General features: G+C 51.4%; 1 pseudogene; it reads right to left on the reverse strand.

Moving 5' to 3' along the window:
• Window positions 1-6,856, reverse strand: part of LOC119509975 — an 86,685-nt pseudogene extending 79,829 nt beyond the window's left edge.
• Between the last annotated feature and the right edge of the window lie 11,811 nt (window positions 6,857-18,667).

The following is an 18,667-nucleotide window of genomic DNA, read 5'->3' on the forward strand; positions in this document are numbered from 1 at the left end:
TTATTTTTCACACGTGCTGCCTGCACAACTTGAAACATGTTATGGAAATATGCCTATATTTAAAAAAAATTGCAACAGCAACTTCTTTACCAAAAAATATTTCTACCTGTCAAGATATTTTTGTTTCCTCACGTGAAGTGAATGTCTTATCCTGGCCTCAGCTTCCTTATAGAGTGAGTGTTGAGATGTCTAGTTCTGAACTCTTTTACAAAAAGCTTACCCCCCACTAGTCAAATCCAGCACCCTCTGAGCACTCACTGGGGAACTTCCTAATTTCACACCAGCCTTTTCATAATTGAGTCTTACATTGAAAAACAAGTTCAATTTTGGAGCTGAACATACATCACCTTGATTTAATGTAGTTGCTGAGAAAGTGGTAGAATGTTGCTTTAAGAAGTACGGTAAGATCAAGGACAAATATGGTGTGATCTCACTGATACAAAATAATTTGAATATGCAAATTCATAGAGTCAGAAACTAGAACCCAGGCTTCCAGGGCCCAGGTGGGTGGGAAATGGGGAGTTACTGCTGGGTGGGTGCAGAGTTGCAGTTTGGGGTGGTGGGAAACTTTGGGGAATGGATGGAGGTGACGGCAACACAACATTGTGAATGTAACTATCGCCACTGAACTGTTTCCTTGAAAATGGTTTAAACAGGACATTTTATGTTATATATATATTTTTAACAGAATAAAAATTAAAAACAAAAAGTAAACGCACAGAGTGAACCCTATGTAAATTATGGATTGTAATTAATAACATAATTATGCTAATATTGGTTCATCACTTGTAATAAAGGTATAGTGCAGTAGTGCAAAGTGTTAATAATAGTGAGAGCTACGTTGGGTGTTTGTGGAGGGTATAGAAGGACTCCGTCCTTTCTGCATGAGTTTTCTGTAAATTTACTCTAATTTTTAAAAGTATGATGATATTTTAAACCCTAAGGCTGGACACAGGGGGCCTCCTGGCTCTCCTTTGGGGTGTAGGGTGCACGGTTTCCGCAGGTGCCCCGGGCCTTCCAGTGCAGCCGGTGGGGGTGGGGTGGGTGCCCCTCACATGTCCGGTGCCTCCTGAGCGATGGTGGGCTCATGCTGCTGCATCAGAGTGGATGAAATTATGTTTCACAAATATTTATGAGGCCCTGGGTGGCAGCCACTGTTCTAGGCTCTGGGGACATAGAAGCACCTTCAGCAGACAAAACTCCCAGCCATTAGAGGGCTCACCTCTTAGAGGCATTACGGCTCTGGGTCCACTGCATCACTCTGGGCCAGACAGGCAGGTGGACTGGGAGATCTGACCTTGGCCGGCAGGGCGCGTAGGCATCAGCAGCTCTGGTCTACACTGCAAACAGCTGCCCCATCTATAAAATGAGGATCACGATAACACTGACCTCAGAGGAGGCGCTGGGTGCATCAGTTGAAATAAGCTCTGGCAAGTGCTTAGGACAGAGCCTGGCTGGATGGGAGCCCCTGAAAGGAGAGAAGCCGCATGACTGGGCAAAGCATGGAGCACGTTGGCAGACGTCCTTTGGGGAAAGACTGTTACAGGGATGGGGAGTGGGAAGGGGGTGTATGTAGGGGGGTCAGGGACAGTCATCTCCCCAAGAAGGGACATTTCCACTGGGATTTGAAGGAGGGGGCAGAGCTCTCCAAGGAAGTGGGACCATCCCCAACTCATAGGAATTTGGGCTATAAAGTTGAGCCATGGTTGATTTCCTTCTCTGTAGATGAGAAAATGAAAATGTGAGCTGGCTCATCTCCCTCACAACACTGATCATTTCCTGGCCCTCCCCTGGGTGGAGAGCACCGTGGGAAAGCAATGTCCCTGTCCCCGAGGTGGCTGGGTGAGATGTGGCTGAAGTGCCACCTCCTCCTGGGGGTCTCCCTGGCCTGGCCTGGGTCAAGGGATCCTTCTTGCCCCCATGGATCCCCTCCCTGGAGGGGCGGCCAGCATGGGGTTGGTCACTCGTCCAGATGGGGAGCCCCCAGGACAGGCCCCGGTCCTGCTCCTTGCTTTGCCCTCGCTGCATGCTCCTTGTGGGGTTTCCCACCCAGGACTCCCAGCTGGGCCCTGACAGGCAGAGGTGTGGAGAAGCTGGGTGGGGGACTGAGTTAGTGAATAAATGGCTCATGTTACACATGCACGTTCCTCTGCCCGGGACACTCGTAGCCCCTGGTCCAAGATTTGTACCATGCACTTGTCCGCGGGGACTTGCTTTGAGGGCTCCCCAAGGCTTGGCCACCGGGGTGTGTGCCCAGCAGGGCCCCAGGGAGAAGCCCCCTCCAGACCGGGCTGTCTCGCCTCCTCGTGCCACCTCCCCATGGGACACGCTGGGCATCGCTAATGACAGTTTCTGCCGGGATGCTCTGCAAGATGCCGTGGGGACTTAGGGAACCCGAGCTGCTTGTCCTCTTTGCAATCACAGAGCCTGCACTGCTCAAAGATTTATCCAGAGTCTGCTCTGCCCTGGGACTTAGCAACAGGTGGCTCTGAGCCGGGCCCCCAGAGCCCCTCACCAGCATCGCATGGAACAGAAGGAAAATAATTTGTCCCTCCTTTCAAAAAAAGTGTGTCTAAAGAAAATAGGCCTACTCCTGGATGTGGGCCACCCCTCTTCAAGGCGATCTGCTTCAATAGAACTGAGAAAGTGCAGGGATCCCCCGGCTGGGAGCCGAGCATGCCGACAGTCTGGCAATTGGCAGTGCAGCGCGGAAATACATCTGGGGACGCTGGGCAGAGGGGCCGCAGAGGAGCTGCTCGGTCTCCAAGTGCAGTGCCCTCGTCCGGGAGGCTTTGGGGCTGCAATGCACGGGGTCACCGGCTCTGCGCAGATGGAAATCAAGCTGTCCAGGAGGCCCCGCTTCCCCGCTGACTTCCGATGGCCAGACTCTCACCAACACCTCTTGGCCCCTGCTGGTGCCATCGCTTCCACAGGGGGCATGTCCCACGGTCAGCGGTGACCACGGAGTCGGGCTCCGGAGACTCTGATATTCCCCGTGGGGACTCAGGGGTGATGGGAGCCCTCACAGGGTGGGGTGCCCTGTCCGTGCACAGCTGCCTCCCAGCTCCTTTTTGTCTGAGTCTTCCTCCTTCCTGTCCTACTCTGGGTGTCCCAAACCCTCTCGGGGGCTCCCTTGATTCTGCGTGGTGTGATACTGAGGCTTGGGCATTTGGGCCCACTTTGACAGCCTCAGGGACCCTTCCTGCTTTGGACTCTGGGGTCCCTGCATGGGAATGGGGCTCCCTGAGGCCAGCACCTGGCTGGTAGGAGCCACCCCAGTGACCAGAGGCATTTGCACTGTGGGATCCACAAGACTGGCCTTCCGGAAGGGCCACACATCTGTCACTTCACACTTTGTGAAAAAAACCAAGAAGTCGTGTTAAATACTTTTCCTTGGAATAGACATACAGGCTCTGTATCCAGCATGAGGATTTTCCTGTACTTGGTGTGGGAGAGGGAAGCCTGGGTGGGGTGACATGCGATGGGACAAGCCAGACCTGGGGGGCAGACAGCAGGCCCCAGAGAGGTGGGGATGTGTGCAGGGAAGTGGGGTGCTGAGCACCCCCGCTTCTGACAGTGATGGGTCTGGGCTGCAGGGTGGTCGCAGGAGAGCCCACCCTCCCTCGGCAGCAGGGGCTGCCTCTGCACATCCCCTCTGTTGGCTCTTCCTCAAGCCACAGTCAGACGGCAGAGGGCTGGGAGGGCCTGGAGCTCTGCTCTCGGGGTCAGAATCTGAGTTGCTGCTCCAGGACGTGCAAATCCAAGCAACGGGGCTAGGCAGGGCTGCAGGGACGGTGGGCAGCCCTCCCTCTCCCAAGCTGAGCAGAGGACAGAGGGGCCGAGCCCCCTCCTCAGCTTCCAGCTCTCCCACCTAAAGCTGGTGAGTTACAGAGAACCACTTATGCCAATCAAAGGTCTACCCCTGCAGGCAGCGGCAGGGAGAGGGGGGCTTGTTCTCGGCATCAGGGTTTACAAGGGACTTTGATCGCCCCTGACCATCTCCACACAGGTCCCAAGGAAGAACTGTGGTCTCAGTATCCACGTTAGAGGCAGGCAAAAGGCCTGGCAATGGCCTCCCATGAGATGACCGTTTTGTAAGGTAGTGAGCCCCCGGTGCTGAGAGTAATCAAGTGGGCCCGACCACACCTATTCACAAGCCCCTAACGCTGACAAATCACCCTTCCTGGAGGAGGCCGAGTCAACCTTACCCTTCACAGAGGGCTCTTGCTTCTGGGTTTGGCCTCCCCAACTCTGCAGGAAATCCCTGGGCCCTTGAACCCCAGAGCAAGGACGAATTCCATCGTGCATGCACCGGTCACCACCATCCGCCGCCCTCCTGGGTCCTGCCGGGCTGTGCCGGCTGCGGGATCCGTGGACTGTCCCTCTCCCTCCTGGAAGTCAGCTCCTGAGGTCTCGGTACCAGCACGGGGCTTGCATTAGGGTTCTCCAGAGAAACAGAAGCAATAAGAGATGTGTATATATAAAGAGATTTATTCTAAGGAGTTGGCCCGTGCAACCATGGGGGCCACCCCCCATCTCCCACGTTTTTTTTGGGGGGCGGTCCGGCAGCAGAGCCGCTAGTGAGTGAAGCAGCGCCGCCAGCAGGCAGCAGGGGGCGCTGTGCCGCCACGGGCAGCCGGCCCTCCCGCGGGAATCTGGAGCGTTACATTTTTGAGCCAGTGCCCACTTCTGGCATCGCTTAGGGGCGATCTAACCCCCTTGCCAGCTGACACGCCGTCTTCACCTCATCCCCTCCCTGCTAATAAGCCCAGAGGATGTCACTCCGGGGCCCACCTGGGGGTCCTGGGCCCCCGCAGCCCCGCGCCTCCTGGAGAAAGGCATTTATAGTTCCTGATGAGAAGGCATCTGGGAGGGAGCGGAGCGTGGTGACAACGCGGGGAGGAAAGGAGGTGTCTGGAGCCTGCGGGCGTGGACCTGCGCGCACACAGCCTGGGTGGAGGGGAACGCGGAGGCCAGGGGTGCAGACTGCGGCCGGGAAAGGGCCACTCCAGCCTCCGTCCCTGTCCCCGGCAGCAGCCCCAGGGCCTCCCAGCTGGGTGTGGTTTGCTGGGGACGGGGATCAGCCACATGGGGGGGGGGTGGCATCAGAGGCAAGAAATGAGGGTCTGAGCTGAGAACAGCTGCTGGGACCTCAGGGGCTGCAGAAAGGACCCCTCTCTCCCTGGCAGCCCTGACTGTGAGCCATGCCTGGCTCTGGGCCCAGGGGAGACAGGAGGAGGTCTACCATCCTGAGCTAGGAAGATGGGCCTGAAACACATGCATTATGGATTGTGTCACGATGAACACTTGAAAGGCAAAAATGGGAGCTGGAGGGGCCCAGAGGAGGGATTCAGAGCAGCCTGGGGGTCTGAATAGCGGTGAAGCAGAGCCTCCAGTTGAAGGTAAGCCTGGACTGGGTTCTGAAGGATGCATAGGAGTTGGCTGGGCAGAGGGGTCAGTGCTGCCCACAACAGCACAGGGTGGGGACCAGCAGGCCAATGTCCCAGAAAGTGAGAGCTGGGTGGGAGGGGGTAGGCTGTGGCAGACCTGCACACCAGCCCCTGTGGGGGTGCTCTGTCACCGGTATGCACATTGGATGCAGACACCAGGGTGGGGTGGGATTGGCTCTAGGGCAAGAGAACCAGCAGGGTGGCCTCAAGACCTGCCCTGGTACTTTTTGGATCTACACTCAGACCAACCAAGCTGGAATCTGACCTTTCCAGGGCCAACAGCTTCACTTCTCCAGGGCTCAGAGTATCACCTGGAAAGTGGGAAGCAGGGGTGTGGGAGGATCATACCCCGCTGCAAGGCAACCGGGAGGGCTAGAGATGACGTATGTAAGCCCTTATCCAGTACCTTGCCTATGGTAGAGTTTGATAAATGTTAGCCAGCATCCAGATTATCCGGGGACTTCTGCAGGGAAGCTGGGAGGGGATACGCCTCAGTTTATCCCTTTTGTCTAGCCCGAGGTAGTTATGTTCCCATTTTACAGATGACAAAGCTGAGGTTGGCTGAGCTGAGGCCACTTGCCCAGGCCACTCAGCAGCCAGGGGTGGCCCACGTTCTCTCAGCCTTGTGGGGCCAGCCCTGTGCAGGCAGGAGCTGACTTGGAGGCCAAGAGCTTTCTCCGTGGCCCTATCTGCTGTGTGCCCAGCGAGCCACAGGCCCGGCTTGAGTGCAGGCACGAAGGAGTAGCTTTGTTTAAACATCACCAACAGCATCAGTAACAAAGGGGAAAGAAACCTAAGCAAGCAGCTGTCTGTCTGCAGCTGGGCCCCCATGGTGCTTTCTTATGGTTTGGGCCACCTTACCGCCTCAGCTTTGCTTGTGGTTAGCCATGCGGTTGTGGGGAAGGATAAGAGAGGGCTCTCAGGGGTCCACAGGCCAAGAGCAGACTGACCAGCTCACAGGCCTGGACCACAATGTGGGTTTGTGGGGTCAGGGTGCAGGGCATCGCCTGAGTGTCATGGGGACTCCAGGGAAGGCAGAGCTCCTGGCCCAGGTGGGGAGCAAAGGGCATGTGTTGGGGACCTGTGAGGGCTGTTAGGAGTTGATGGGTGGGGGGCAGTTACCCTTCTCCTGTTGATGTGTTTGGTTTGGCTTGCAGAGCAATTCTTTAAAAAGTTGGAATTCTGTCCCAATGTTTAAAGTGTGGTTTATTTCATATATGATTCCAGATTCCCAGTTTCTATCGAGAAACGAGAGGATCAGACAGCAGTGAGTGGAAGAAGAGCAGTCGCCCTATCGAGTTTGTACAAGTGTTACCGCAGGCCCCACCACTCCCTACGGCCTCTTCCTTTGCTGCTGAAGTTCCCTGCTGGGCCTCCTCAGGCCCACTGTTGACAGCCCTGGACATGGTCCCCGACACGGACAGGCTGCCACCCCCCAACCCTTCATGCCTGGCCCATGCCCCTCAACCTGGCTGCGATCCTCCAACCGGTGCCCTGGAGGGAGGGCATGAAAGATGTGAGAGACCCCGAGGTCATCAGACCTGAGGTCTGGGAGCAAGATGAGTGTGTGGACCAGCCCCAAAGAGTGAGCGAGTCACAGGGCTCGGGCAGGTGACCCGGGGGCTGCCAGCAGCTCAGCCTCCCTGCTCTCAGCCTGGGAGCGAGAAGGCCAGAGCTGATGGCCCCCACCTTGACCCTACATGGAGGAGGCTCCTTCCTCCCTGAAGGGAGAGGAAGGGGATTGGCAAAGGGCAGCTCCTCCTTGCTGCACAGACTGCAAGCTCCCCAGACCGATGTTAGGGCTGTTCTGAACCCAAAGCTGAGAGGGAGGCAGGAATGTGGGGGTGGGGTGCTCCCATCTCCCAGGGGTCAGGACACAGCCCCGAGGAGGGGGCAGGGTGAGGGGTCTGTGCGGGATGGAGCAAGGTGGGGTACAGCGGCAGAGCATCCAGGCGGGGCCCGGGCTGCCCGGAGCACAGAGGAACCGAGGCTGGAGGGGATGGGGGGGTGTGGGGGGCAGAGAGAGAATAAGGGAAAGAGAGAGGAGTGACAGAGGCAGCTGGGAGCCTGCTCTCCTGAAATGGGTTCAATACCCCCCCCCCCCAAAGAGTCAGGTCCACCCAGAGCCTTAGAAAGTGTCTGTATTTGGAAACAGTGTCTTGGCGGATGTAATTAGTGTAGATGAGTTCAGGCTGCATTAACCCCATGATGTCTGGTTCCTTGTAAGAGGAAGAAAGTTTGGATCCAGAGGGAGGGTGACCACGGGGTGACGGAAGTAATGATGGGAGTGATGCAGCCACAAGGCAGGGAAGTCCTGGGGTCACTGGATGTTGGAAGAGGCAGGAAGGATCTGCCCTGAGAGGCTCTGGAGGGATCGTGGCCCTCCGATGCCTGGATCTGGGACTTCTGGCCTCAGAGCTGAGAGATGAATTTCTGTTGTCGTAGCCACCCAGGCTGTGGGGCTCGGGCCCGGCTGCCCTGGCACGGTGGCCCCTGACGTGGGACCCCGCTGAGTGCCCACAGCTGGGCCGGCCCCACAGGCCTGAGGGTGCCTGGCGGTCCCTCCTCATCCAGCACCCAGGAGGCTGGGAGACCCCTGTGGGCAGGGCTGGGTGCAGGGGTCATGGCCGCTCCCTAGTGCCTGCAGAGCGGGGACATGGGGCCAGGAGCTCACAGGTAACCTGTTCCAGTGGCCACTGCTGTGTCTCCCCAGAGAGGATAACATTTTCCAGGAAAACACACTCGGGAAGGCCCTCGCCAGCCTGGAGACGCGCTCCCTCTTTCACAGGCTATGAGAGGACCGAGGTGGGAGGGTCCTCAGGGGCAGAGATTGGGGCCCCCTCCCCCGGCCCGGGTCACATGGCAGCCCCCCATCCCCGAGCCCAGAGCTCCCCCTTCTCCAGGACCCAGGCCAGCTTCAGCATGACCCGGTCTGGGGGTGTGGGATGCACTGACGATAAAATCAAAACCACATTTTTCCATGTTGGAAGACTGAGCCATGATAAATTTGGAAAGTAATAAATATCAGAGCTTTGCAAACCATTTCCCGGCATCCGACGGGGAGATTGGTTTCACATGGCTGGGGCGGTACTCCCCCAAGTGTGTGGGGACCTGGCCAAGGGGCTGCTGGGATTAGCGAAGGTGGGGATGTGGTTGGAGTCCCCGAGTGGATTTCATTAGGAGCTGGTGATGAGGTGCTTCCAAGTGGATGGTTTGGAAGCCCATAAACAGGCAATTTGGGGGAAAATGCCCCCCGTGGGGGTTGCAGGCAAAGCCAAACCCCGTCCAAGTGCAGTGTGGTTTTCTAGCTGCTTCCAAATCTGCCTTCAGCAGCTGAGGATTCTCAATGTGCCGCCCCTCCCCTGCAGGGGCCTCAGTTTCCCCAGCACCCCAAGGTGTCGGCCATTCTTCCCTGACTCCTAAAATTCTCCAGATGGAGCTCAAAGCCTGCACCCGCTGCCTCCTGAAATGAAAGTCGGGGTCAGGGGGTTGGGAGGGTGTGTAGTGGCAGAGCCTCTGGGAGTTTGGGGTTGGTGGGCCACACCCTGGGGACTTCCTTCCCTGCCAGTGGCCTCCAAGGTGACCTGAGTGTCACCTGCCCCCTGCTAGTGACCTCCCTGCCCTGGACAGCCCTTAGCCCCTTGCCCACGGTGGCCTCTCATTTGACCCCTCTGCACCCTCCTGGCCGACGGAGACCCCTGCTATGCCGAGTCCCACTGGAGTTCCCAGGTGGGGTCCCCTGTGCCGGGGAACCCCCCCACCCCATGCATTTCTCCAGAGTGTGGGGGTGGGGGCTGGCTGTCCTGGGTGGGGGCCCTGGGTGTGCCTGCCCACCCCCCTTCAGGCCAGTGGACCCCCGGAGCCCATGCGTCACACCCCTGTCACGCGGAAGGTGCAGAGTACCCTCTTCTCCCTTCCCCACCTCTGCATAAAAAATCTTGCCCACCAAATATTTTATAGTTTACACATTTACATAATCCCAGCCTTGTTTCAAAAGCGACCTGCAGAGACTTCAGAGAAGGCAGTTTTATTTCAGAATGAACGACATGGAGCCGTCCAGCCAGAAATGCAATGATCGCAGTCATACCCGACGGGCAAACTCGTCACTGCCGCCCTGCAGGTCACAGAACGCCGGGTCCCACGGGGTCCCTGTGGGTAGAAAGGCTCAGAAGGCAGAGGCAGAACCACGGAGGTCACTGAGCCCATCTCCTGTTTCCCCCCACATGTCCCCTCTTTCAGGCTTCTGTGCCCTGTTGGCTCCCTGGCTGCTGCCAGGCTGCGCCCCAGCCCCGGCCACGTGTTTCTGGCTTTTCCATGGGCTCCGGTGCGGGGAGGCCACCAGCACGGCCCCCAGCCCGGGGAAGGCTGCCCCTCGCTTGACAATGTGAGGAATTCACAAGGGGTGCCCCCAATTTACAAGCCCAGCTGAATAAAGGTGTCTGGGTGAAGGCTCCAGAGATCTTGGAGAAAGGAGGTGGGTGGGGCGTACTTCCTTCTTTGCAGAAGACATTTATCATTTGTTTTGAAGACAGACATTGGTGTGGGAGGTGTGTCGGCCCCTGAGCTTGGGTGTCTGCTTTCTTCTCATAACTGGTTCATTTAAAAAATACAGTTTTTCCTGATTATCTAAGTCATCTGTGTTTGTTTTATCTATCATCTATCATCCATTATCTATTTATCTGTCTACCTATCATTTATATCTGTCATCTATATATCTATTTATATCTGTCTGCATAAAGAAGAAAAAAGTAGCAATCACCCCAAATTTCATAATTCCACCACTCAGAAACATTTTATTAAATATTCTGGTAAATATCTTCTAACGCCAGATAGCTAGATACTCAAACGGCAAGCCTAAATAACAGATGCCTGTTTATTTTGTGTTTTTAAACACTGTTGCTTTCCTAGCATTGTAATATGCAACATTGTGGCAATTTCTTTTGGCTGACATTTGCCTGAATGTCTGATCATTTCTATTTATAGATTCCTGGACGGGGAGTCACAGGGCAGAAACCTATGTTTATTTGTTGCCAACTTGCCCTCCAGCAGATTCAAGTTGCTGTGTTTGCTCTCCAGGAGTGTGACCACACCCATCATCAGTCTTTAAATAGAATCAGGGCTGCAGCTGAGAGAAAGGTGAATCTAGTGACTAGCTGTCTTGCTGGAGTCCTGTACCCTCTGTTGAATGCTTCCAGGGACAGAGAGCTCACTTCCTCCATGCAAGGCACTGTTTTTTTTTTGGTGATGGGGTTTTTCTTGGCACCCCAGATCATGAGGGGGTTTCCTGGAGTGAGGCTGTCTGCAGATGTGGAGGGTTTGCTTCTGTGTGGACTCTGTGTTCTTATCCATCTAGGCTCTATTATTCCTTACTCAATTTGGGCAATTCCTTTAAGGAAAAGAATATAAAATCAGGAATAAAAAATTAGCTATAAAGCTGAACATTTATTTAAAATGAGGCAAGAATTACAGTAAATTGCAAATTTCTAAATAGCTAAGAAATACCATAAATGTCAGAAACCCCTCCAAAAACATAATTTTTAATTAATTTCTGGAATACTTCTGAAATACTTTCCTTCTTACGTCCTTGGCTGCATACTTTTTGCTGTTCCCTTAATATGATAATATAGTCACAGTAGAAACATAATTCACACTCACCTCTGGCACAGGTGATCAAAATTGTTTTTTGGTTTTTCTTTTGTTGTTGAATTTTTGATAGTTTAGAAAAGTTCCTTTCAACTTCCTAACTTACTGGTGGCATGATATATATTTTAGCATTGTTGTCAAATTTGGGTACATGGTATCAAGTTTCAATCAAATATGGGCTGTAAGATTTCAGAGCATTTTAAGTTTTCTTGCACAGTGTTTAATGTTAAATATTCTCTCAATTCACCACCAATGTCCACGTTGTAATGACTTTTATGTGTTTTCTTTGTGATCATCAATTTTGGCCAAGAAATTTAAATGCGTTTCAGCAAGAAATTCAAATATTTTCCCAGAGTCTTCATAGGACTAATTCGTCTTAATGAATTAAATTACTAAGCAATCTGTATCCTATTTATCATTTTTAATAGAGATTTACTTCTGTCTCTTGATGGTAAAATCTGGACACCAAAAAATTTAACTTGATTACTAATTTCTGTTAATTCGATTGCTTATCTTTGTGTCTTTTGTCTTATAGTGCATTAATTTTTATCTGAATTTTCTCTCAATTCTTTAATTTAAAAATTTAAATATGAAAAAGATATATTTTTGTCCAAACTGGGAGACTATACCTTCTCACTTGCTTTTCTGAAACACTGAGAAACATTTTTCAAATAATTGTTTAAATGCCATATTCCCAAGTTTTCTTCTCTCTAGCTGGATCCTCAAAACTGCCTGGGGCCACACCGGGGCCATTTGAAGACACATGGGGGTTGGGGATGAGATAGAGGAGCAGTGCCAATGAAAAGAGAAAGCTGTCTTACTTACCTGGCTAGGATTTCTGCAGTGCCCTTGGAAGGGGGCCATGCAAATTTGGGGTCTGCCCAGTAAGCATCCTTAGCCTCTAGGTAAATCCATGTCTGACATCAGTCCTGGTTGCACCCCGTGTCCCTGTCTACAGGGCTGCCCTGGAGCCGCGTCCACCCCCCACTGCACACTGGGGCTGTCCAAGTGTCTCTGGCAGGTGTTCTCAACCGCAGATCATTCTCGGGGCTGAGGGTCAATTCCCCTGGGAGCAGGGCCCGCCTGGGCTACCCATGGAGGCGGAGGGTCTGAAAGGGTCCTAGCACCATCTCCTGGTTCTGATCCAAAAGCCCTCAGCAGAAGGGAAGGAAGAAGGGAGGGAGGGAGGGAGGAAGAAAGAAGGAAAAGGGAAGGGAAGGGGAGGGGAGGGGAGGGAAGGGAGGGAAAGGGAAAACTGAATGAGCCCTGCTACCTGTGCCTGCGTTTCCTGAGGCTTGCCCTGGGGCAGATTATGCCGAGGGCCTTCCAAATCCCTCCCCAACCCTCTCTGGGTCCTGGGTGCTCATTCTGCTCTGGTCGAAGCCATCAGGTGCAACTGTCCCCCCTGCACTCTGAGCTGGAGCTCTGGCTCTGGTCTCCCACCATGCACACCATTTTACAGTCCTTGGTGTGTGAAAACTCATGGGATTCTCAAGGGTCACCATCAAAAATAACAACCAAAGAGTACAAACAAAATGGCTTGGCCACTTTCTCTCCTCTGTATTAAAGGGGCTTTGGGGCCAGCCTACTGGGATGTGCAACCTTGTGGCTGTACTTCCTGGGGTGGGGAAGCTCATGGTACCTGGAAGAAAAGGTGGTCATTCTCCTGCAGAGTGGTGCCCCCCTCCTTGGGAGTGCTCCACATAAGACCCCATGCCTCCTCCCCGGTCACTGACCTCAGTTCCTGAACTGGCCTTGGCCCCTTGCTAGGATGACTGAGTGTGGGAAACCCACTTCTCTTTGGGAACCCCAGCTCTGACATGGAAGGAGGTGGCCTGCCCATGGAGTCTCTGTCCAAAGATCTTTTTACCTTTTTATTCCAAAGCATTCTCCTAGGCCCTGGTGAGATGAGTGAGGGGCTGTGTTTCCACAGCTAAGCTATATGTCATGGGCTGGATGACGTTCATTGTTCAGCTTCACTGGGCAGCTAAGAAGTCAGCACTGTAACTCCCATGGAACCTGATCTCTGTGCTCAGGGGCACTGTGGTAGTGAAGTTCATGTGTCATCTTGGCCAGGTGATGCTTCCAGTTGTTAGGTCAACAAGCGCTGGCCTGATTGCTACCATGAGGGTATTTCATAGATGGATTTGCATCTACTGTCAGTTGATTGCATCTACGATCAATGGTTGAAGGTCTTAAAGGGAGAATTGATGATTTCAGCAGTCAGAAAGAATAATTTCTACCTCAACTTCAACCAGCAGCTTCTCCCAGGGAAGTCATCTAAGTCTTCATTGGAGTTCCTAATTTGCAGCCTGGTCTGTGGAATTTAGAATCACCCAACCCCACCGTCATGTAAGCCAATTTCTATAATTAATCTAAAATATTTACATATTTATTATTTACATATATACATACATATTTACATATATAACCTGTTTGTTAGTTCTGTTTCTCTGGAGAGCCCTAATACCGGTACCCACTCAATGATGATTGAACCTGGGCTGAAAAGTTAGGAAGAAATTTCCAGAATATACCTTATGTATATTAAAACTTTTTGAAAGAGCTTTAGTTTATCTTTTGTCTTTAAAAATGAATTCAGTCATTGTTTCTGTATCTTACTTTCATAGCCACTTCCAAGTAATTCATTCCATCAATATTTCTTAACCACCCGCTAAATGTTAGAACGGTACAAGGCACTGGGGCAGAGGGAAGACTGTCTTTATAGAGAGAAGTGAAAATAATATGTCAAAATTACAGTCATAAGATGTGCCCATAAAAATGCTTTTTGGTCATCTCTTTTACATAGAAGCAAGTGGTAGGGGTATTCAAGCTAGTCCAGTGGGTAAAGGGTCTTTCCCCAGGAAGTGACATTGAAGTTGAGAACCGAAGATGGGATAGAGGTGACCAGGTGGAGCTGGCAGAAGACGCCAGGCAAAAGGGACACATGAAACTCTGACTTATGAAGAAGCTTGGTGCTTCAGGCACCAAAAGAAGATTTCAGTGGCTGGACCTCAAATTTCAAAGGAGAGACTTTCCCACGAGGGTCTGAAACGTGGGCAGGGGCCAGCCCAGCTCTGCCTGGGGGCCCCTGCTGGGGATCTGGAATTCTCTAATGCATTGGAAAGATGATGAGGGGTTTTGAGCAAAGGAGTGACATGACCAGATTTGTCTTAAAAACTATTATACAAGCTGGAATGAATTTGCTGGAAAGAGGGGGATGAGTTAAGGGGCTATCACATTAATCCAGGCAAAAAAATGACATTGTGCTGCACAGATGGATGGACACAAAGGATGCAGGCAGGCTGGGTGGCCGGGGTCTGGGGCCTGGTTAGGTCTGGGCATGAGGGAGAGGGAGCTGTGTCCGGCCTGAGGAAATGGGTGAGTTCCATGTCACTGACTGAGAGGGAGAATTCTGGAGGAGCAAGTGTTGGGAAAGAAAACGCAGAGGCTGATTCGGACATGCTGAATTTTAGATGCCTATGAGACTGCCAAGAGGAGAAACAGTAAGTTTATAGGATGTGTGAGTCTGGGCCAAGGACATAAATCTGAGTGCAGAGATGGTAATCAAAGGCTTCTGGTGATGAAATCATCTGAGGAGAACGGGAAGAGTGAGACAAGTAGGGAAGACAGACCCAAGAGACCCCAATGGGATTGCCATGGACGTCAGGACAACATCTACAGCCAAGATTTGCTCAGTGCTCTCCAGGGAATGAAGTCTTTCGATTGGATAATATCTCAGGGATTCCTCAGCCAGACCCTGAGATGGGAGCCTGTCGGTTGGCTTGTTAGCATGAGCAGAGGGCAGGATTGGGGATGACAGGGACCAAGGCACAAACCCACAGGGTCATAACCTCGACCCCAGAGAGTTGTGGGGATTGAATGTCACAACTCATTTAGAGAGCTCCGGGCACCGTGCCTGACACATGGGGTTGTAAAGGTTTGGAGGGACTCATAAATTACATCCCATGAGTACTATGCTCGTATATAACTGAGAAATGAGATGTAGGAGGCAGATAAGTGGAGAAAGGGTGGCGGCTCCTTTGCAGACCCTGCCCCCTGAGGAGTGGGCTTGAGCTCCATGCTCAGCACAGGTGGTGCGTCTTCCCTGCACCAGTCACACCTGGGAACGGTCCACTTAAGAGAAGCTGTGGGTGGGCAGGGCTGTCAAACTGGCCCAGGGCAGGGGTGGGGGCAGCAAGGAGGAAGTGAGTCTTCTGTGGGGGCTGCCTTCCAATGGCTCAGCTCCTCCCAAATAGCAGAGTGCCCTGGAAGCTGTCACCAGCACCTGCAGGGTGGGCAGGAGGCAGCGGTGTCACTCCCCACATGGAAGCTTTAAGCCTGGGAAAAGGGGCTCAGCCTTGACCACTGAGAACAATACTCGACTGTAAAGACAGACCATGGAAGGACATAATGGGTTGGAGAGGGAGAGAGTTGTAGGGCAAGAATTTGATCCCACTTGTCTCCTGTAGCTAAATCCCTTCTTCCTACCATCACACCTTCACCACACCTGGAGAAGAAAAGCCAGGAATGAATGAGGATTATCTCGGGGCAGTTTCTATTTTCTGCCCTGCTCTGTCACCCTCCCAGGAGGGTGGAGCTCAAAGGCTGACCTCATAGCAAAGGAAGAGGGAGAGCAAATAGAGAACAAACTACACAATCATGTCTCAATGAATTATCCTGCCAAACTTGCTTTCCTGTTTGTGATGTCCATGCTCCTTAAACTGGGTTACTAGCATCTCTGGGAGAATATGAGGGTCTACTGAGCCCCAAGACAAATGTTGCACATCAATCACCAACAAAGGTAACTGATGGAAAACACTGTTTATTTTACAAACCCCTATTGTGTAAGGAGACACCCCCAAACGCTGTAACTGCTGGGAGTTGTTCTATTGCAGGGATTTCAGCATCCACAAGAGGAGTTGGAGATTTGGGGTGGGTTTCTCTTCTCTGTCCACTGTCCTCAGTTTCCCTCAATGGTTCTAGTCCTTTGGGGTACCCCCTGGTCTCCCGTGTGCTGAGACTGAGCTTTCTCTTCCTCCCAGGGCTCCACTCTCCTTCCCCTCCCCCATGGCCTTGTTTTCCTGCTGCTCCCCCAAGGGGGTCCCTCCCTGCCCTCTGCTGGGGGTCAGTCCCTGGGCTCCCCCAGCTCCCTGCCGAGCAGGACCAGGCCTGGACCCTGGGGTTGAGGAGCCAGGAAAGTGGGGTCTTCACAGGGCTTGTCCTTAGCCGCTGAAAGACGATCAGACATTTCCCATCAACTGGCCTGTGGGCACCTCTTGGACGTTTTCAGACTAAAATAACGTCTGTTTCTCAGTCACCCTCACCTGGTGTGTGCCTGAGCCGGCAGGGGGAGAGGAAATGAGAAAATAAAAGAGCAAAAAGCCTTGTGCCACATGCTATAAAAACAAGCTGGGATGTATTATAAAGAATGAAAGCTTCTGTGTGACTTTTAAAGATACTAAGTGAGACTTCAAAGAATTTTCTAGACTGCAGCCACTTTTTGGTCTATGTCCCAAATGCCCCAAATAACTTATTCACTCACTAGAGATGTTTTGGTTAAAAGTTTGAAATGTGCTGACTTTGTCTATTTAATCTTTTTCTTGTTATTACTTGGTATGTTTTGTTTTAAATCTATGTTTTTGAAAGTCATACATGTACATCATTTAAAAGTTAGATGGTTCTGCAAGACTTATAATGAGAAACAGTGTTCCCCATCCCCACTTCTGATTCCCACTTCCCAGAGGCAACCACCTAAAGTTCTTGCTGTTTCTTCTGGTGCTTTCCCCCTTACATGCTTATGATGCCAACTCTTGATTTTTCCAGTTCAAATATTTTATAATGAATTCCTACTATGGAAGATGAAGATTTAATTCATTTAAACCAACCTTGATGTGTGTGTGTGTGTGTGTGTGTGTGTGTGTGTGTGCGTGCGCACACTCTCTGGGACCCACAACCCCCTTCATGATCATTATATCGTAACTTTTGGCTAAATCACTATTTGATATGAACATAGTTATAACTATGTTAGTATTATTCACAGCTAAACCATGTAGTGCACATTTCTTACTCTGAACAACTTTTTGTTTTACTTGGAATAAATACTGGCCATGTTTCTTCATTTGTTTACTATTCTATGTTCCAGTCACTATCCCCCCACCCCCGCACCCCAGACTTGAGGCCAGAGGCAGCTCTCCTTGCAGCGTGTGCAGATACAACCTGAGATGGCCCAGCCTCCATCCTCACTGCTGACTTTCCTCCTGAGCCCCTAGGATGGCTGCTCCCCATGCTTCTGCCCCACTGTAGTTTGGGGGTTCTGGGAGAGCCCTTTTCCTTCTCTGCATTTGGTTCCTGATTGCTGATTCCAACGTCTCTTTCTTGGTTTTCTCCCTTGTTTTGCTGGAGTGCCTCCTCCAGTAACTGTCTGAGAAAGGTTTTGTGTTAGGAGAATGTTTTGAGAGCTTGTACAAGCACAAAATAGTTATTCCACCCTCATATTTGAGTGATGGTTTGGTTGGAGATTCCTGACCCTCAGTGCTGGAAGTTGCTGCTTGCTGCCTTCTGGTTCACAGAACTGCCATTCTGAGCCCTCTCCCTTTGCACGAGGACAGTTTCCTCTCTAAAATCCTTCAGAATCTCCCTTTTATCGCTGGAGTGCCGTGGTGGGTGTCTCATTTCATGTGGGGGTGCTCGGTGGGGCCTTTCAAACTTACTATCTGGTAAATTTTCTTTGATTATTTTCATGAATACTTTCCTGTCATATATTTTCTCTGTTCTCTTTTTAAATTTTCTGTATTCAATAATGGACCATGTGCAGGCTGACTAATAGTCCCCCAAATTTACCCACATGTCCTAATTCTGGAACCTGTGAGTGCTAACTCAAGTGGCAAAAGGGGCTTTGCAGATGTGGTTAAGTTGAGGGTATTGAGATGGGGAGATGACCTTGGATGATCTGTGTGGGCCCAATGTCATCTCAAGGGCCTTTATAAGAGGCAGAATCAGAGGAGAAGGCCACGAGATGATGGCAGCAGAGAGCGGATGATGCCTTTTAAAACTGGAGGGAGGGTACAAGCCAAGGAATGCAGGCAGCCACTACAAGCTGAGACGGGCAAGGAAAAGGAGTTTTCCCTCAGACTCCAGAAGGAACCAGCCCAGCCAGCACCTCAACACTAGCCCAGTGGAACTCATTTTGGACTTCTGGTCCTCAGAACTGCATGAAAATGAATTTGAACTATTTTAAGCCACTGTAAGTTTAGGAATATGTTACAGCAGCAATAGGAACTAATACAAACTTCCTTGAAATGCTCTTTTAATTTTCATAGCTTTTCTCTTTTATATCCCATCTTTTCATTTATCTTCTACCTTTTGGAAGATTTCTCTCAGCCTTTCTGCTGAATTTTCTTTTCTTTTCTTTCTTTTTTTTTTTTTTTGTTATCTGCCGTTTTAATTTCCAAGAGTACTTTTAAAATTCTCTAAATGGTCCTTTCAAATGTTATTCTATTATTATTTTTAAGCACCCAGAACACATTTCATGGATGTGATATCTTTTTTTATTTCCTGGAGATGTTATTTGTAAT

Source organism: Choloepus didactylus, chromosome 15 (genome assembly GCF_015220235.1).
Source record: "Choloepus didactylus isolate mChoDid1 chromosome 15, mChoDid1.pri, whole genome shotgun sequence".
NCBI classification, from domain to species: Eukaryota; Metazoa; Chordata; class Mammalia; order Pilosa; family Megalonychidae; genus Choloepus; species Choloepus didactylus.